Source organism: Mus pahari, chromosome 22 (genome assembly GCF_900095145.1).
Source record: "Mus pahari chromosome 22, PAHARI_EIJ_v1.1, whole genome shotgun sequence".
Taxonomy (NCBI): Eukaryota; Metazoa; Chordata; class Mammalia; order Rodentia; family Muridae; genus Mus; species Mus pahari.
In genome coordinates, this window is record NC_034611.1 from 48,731,602 (window position 1) to 48,735,797 (window position 4,196).

General features: G+C 45.2%; 1 protein-coding gene across 3 annotated transcripts in view; it reads left to right on the top strand.

Annotated features, from left to right (window-relative positions):
- The window catches only part of Reck (reversion inducing cysteine rich protein with kazal motifs), a 72,790-nt gene that overhangs the window by 60,455 nt on the left and 8,139 nt on the right, over positions 1–4,196 (top strand). The gene's annotated exons all lie outside the window — the stretch shown is intronic.

Here is a 4,196-nt window from a genome sequence, read left to right on the forward strand (position 1 = left end):
AAAAAAAAAAAAAAAAAAAAAGACAGTCTCCACAGACATGGCCACAGGCCAACATGATACAGATAGTTTCCCTTCCAAGATGATTCTTTGTCAGACTGACAGTAAAAACGAACCAGCACATCCATATAACAGAGGCAACAATCTGAATGCAATTGGCTTGCTTTTACATCTGTCTGAGTTAGGGTTTTACTGCTGTGCACAGACACCATGACCAAGGCAACTCTTATAAGGACAACAGTCTTATAAGGTTCAGTCCAGTATCATCAAGGCAAGAGCATGACAGCATCCAGAAAGGCATGGTGCAGGAGAAGCTGAGAGTTCTATATCTTCATCTGAAGGCTGCTAGCAGAATACTCACTTCCAGGCAGCTAGGATGAGGGTCTTAAAGCCTATTCGCACGGTGACACACCTACTCCAACAAGGCCACACCTCTAAATAGTCTCCCTGGGCCAAGCATATTCAAACCAGGACATTCCACTCCCTGACACCCATAGGCTTGTTCAAACACATGAGTCTTTAGGGGCCATACCTAGCCGTAACATAATTTTAAAAAGTACATTTAGTCCAACTTCCAGAGTCCCCATAATCTAGAGCAGTATCAACAATGAAAAGTCCAAAGTTCAAAGCCTCTTGTGAGATCCATCCAATCAGTTAACTGTAATCACCAAAGCAAGGCAGGACACCAGCTGGGCAGACTCACTCTGCATCTCCTGTTTGTTGTCAAAGCTGACTTCAGATCTCCATCTCTTTTCATCTGTGTTGACTGCAAACTGCTTTCTCCTGGGCTGGTTCCACTCCCTGTTAGCAGCTTTATTCAGCATGTATCCCATGGCTCTGGCATCTCGAACATCTTGGGGTCTCCAAGGCACCTTCAATGTTACAGCTTCTCGTTTCAATGTCTGGGATCCACACATGATCTTCTGGGCTCCTCCAAAGGGCTGGTGTCACTTCTCCAGCTCTGCCCTCTGGAGCCCACTAAGCTCAGGTTGATCCACTCCACTGCCGCTGCTGTTCTTGGTAATCATCCCATGGTACTGGCATCTCCAGTATGCTGGGGTCTTCCACTGCAAGTAGGCTCCACCAATAGCCTCTCACAGGCTCTCTTCATGATGCCAAGCCTCAACTCCTTTTCATAATCCCTTCAGTCCTGGGCTGTCAACTGCAACTGGGGCTACACATTCACCAGTGGGCTTCCATGGCTTTTCACAGTGCCCAGCCTCAGCTGCTCTTCATGACACCTTCATGCCTCAAAACCAGTACCACCTGGGTGACTTAACACATTACCAAGTATAGCCACAGCATAAAGTACAACCTTGGCTGTCTCTGGAACACAGCCTCTGTACGCTCATAAAACACTTCCCAGAAGGTGTCACCTCAGTGATGCTGGTCTCTTCTTAATCACTGCTAATTTCTTAGCTCCAGCTAACCAGCATCAATGTCCCAGAAGTACCTTCTATTTTTCACTCTAAAGCCAGAGCCAAATGGCTGATGCTGCCATGTTTGCTAATTTTATGGGACTGGAATATGCCCCCCCCCTTATTTTATTACCAGCTTTTTCCGACTCCCTCTCTGCCTAAGCTTGGCTTTTCTGTAACTTGCTGTGTAGATTGACCTGAACTCAGAGATCTGAATGCTGGATTAAAAGTGTGTACCACCATGCCTAGATCTAAATTTAACTGGGTAGGATTTTGCCCCCAAAGTCCCATTCCCGTAATCTGTTATCTCTTAGAACACAGAATTCAACTCCATTTCACTTCCTGATGCCCCTTTAATATTCAAATAATATATTTTATATTTTTCCTTTCTAAGCTTGCTGCATTTGTTCAAAATACTGTTCAAGAGACTTAACCGGAGAACAAATTGCCAATGCAATTAATCTGAATCTCTTCACATTAAACTCAGGCAGACTCTTCAGACAAAGGAAGCCACATTCTTCACCAAAATACCACAAAAACAGTCTCTAGGCCACATATTGAAATTCTTCTCCTCTGAAACCTCTTGGTCCAGGTCTGCACAGTTCAAATCACTCCCAGTAACGAAGTCTTCCATATTCCTAGTGGGATGGCTCACTAAGCTCAAGTTAAAGCATCCATGGCTTTCCAAATCCAAAGCCTGAAATCCACATTCTTCCATACAAAAGCATGGTCAGGCCTATCACAGCAACACCCCAGGCCCTGGTACCAACTTCTGTCTTAGTTAGGGTTTTCTGCTGTGAACAGACACCATGACCAAGGCAAATCTTACAAAGGACAGCATTTAGTTGGGGCTGGCTTACAGGTTCAGCGGTTCAGTTCATTATCATCAAGGCAGGAGTATGGCAGCATCCAGGCAGGCATGGTGCAGGAGGAGCTGAGAGTTATACATCTTCATCTGAAGGCTGCATACTCACTTCCAGGCAGCTAGGATGAGGGTCTTAAAGCCCATGCCAACAGTGACACACCTACTCCCAATAAGGTCCCACCTCCAAATAGTGCCACTCCCTGGACCAAGCATATTCAAACTATGACAGTCTCCAAGTAGAGTGACCTTTTTGGATATAATGACAATATAAAAGAAAAGTTTTAAAAGTTCAACTACATGAAAATCACATTTTTTTGCATGGTAACTTATGACAAATTGGGAAGAATGTCAAAGAGAAAGAGCCCTAATAAGTCAGTGTGAAGAATGTCAACTTAATGTGAAAACAAATGAGCAAGCCACTCATAAAAACCATGGACTGGAAGTAAACACAGAAAAAGTCGATGTGGTTCTTACACATTGGGGGGGAGGGTCTTTGTAAAGACTAAGTGACTCTATCTAACTACTGTACACAAATCACCACACTTCAGTTCTTCCATGTGGTAGAAAATGAAATGAGGCCCACCGGCAGGCTCGGCAGGTGGTCCACAGTAGCATTCCTTAGAGACTTGTATTCCCTTGCAGTGACTCTGCCATCTCTACAACTTCACAGCCCTTTATATCCCCACTGCTAGCTAGGAGCTATGAGGGTGGGGGGTTCTCTTGAGGGCCTTCATGAGCTCCCTGAAGAGGCTCCAGTGTAGTTGCTACTGCCAGCCACATTCCACTGTCTAGAACTCAAGTCAGTTGGCCCAGCCAGCTACCAGGGAGACCAAAGAATGCAATCTATATATTACTGGTAAGAGATTAAGTGATTTTGGCAAGTGTTCAGCAGTTAGCACCAACCTTTAACCTTTGTCATATTGCCAGAAATGATAATGAAATTAAAACTATAATTGTGCATCACTTCAAATCTATTGGATTGACAAAGATAAAAAAACAAAACCATAAATTTAGAAAACAGATGGCATCATAAAAGAGGGGCTTAGAAGGTTAGTACCTTCTTTCTGGGGAGCAATTAGGCCTGAACCTGTTTTGTTACTATTGTAAAAGTGTATGTGGATGAGTGTTTTGTCTGTGTGAATGTCTGTTCACATGTGCATGCAGTGCCCTCAGATGCCAGAGGAGGGCACTAGATCCCTAGAATTGGAGTTACAGGCAGTTGTGAGCTGCTGTGTCGGTACTGAGAATCAAACCTGGCTCCTCTGAAGGAGAGATGTCTTATCAACCACTGAGCCAGCTCTCCAGCCCCTGAGCCAGCTCTCAGTGCATGAACCTAGGCAACGCAGCTGAGTGGTAAAAAGCACGATCCCTGTGGGTCAGAGTAAGCAAAGACTCTGACCTGCACGCAGACCCCGCAGGAACTGGAAGGAATGGCTGAGGAAGGAGGCTGGGTGGCCGGGGCATGCGCGGTGGGAGGAGGGCTGACTTGCCACAATATGCCATTTCACCTTTTCCTTTTACCCATGGGTTTGTGTCATCTTTCAAAGCAGTAGTTGGGGCTGGAGAGATGGCTCAGAGGTTAAGAGCACTGACTGCCCTTCCAGAGGCCATGAGTTCAATTCCCAGCAACCACATGGCGGCTCATAACCATTTGTAATAGGATCTGATGCCCTCTTCTGGTGTGTCTGGAGACAGCAATGGTGTACTCATATACATAAAATAAATCAATCTTTAAAAATAAATAAATAAATAAATAAGCAGTATAAGCAGTAGTCATTGGGGGGGGGTTCTGTCTTTGTTTTCTTAAGAAAGGGTTATATTAGCCGGGCAGTGGTGACGCACGCCTTTAATCCCGGCACTTGGGAGACAGAGGCAGGCAGATTTCTGAGTTCAAGGCCAGCCTGGTCTACAGAGTG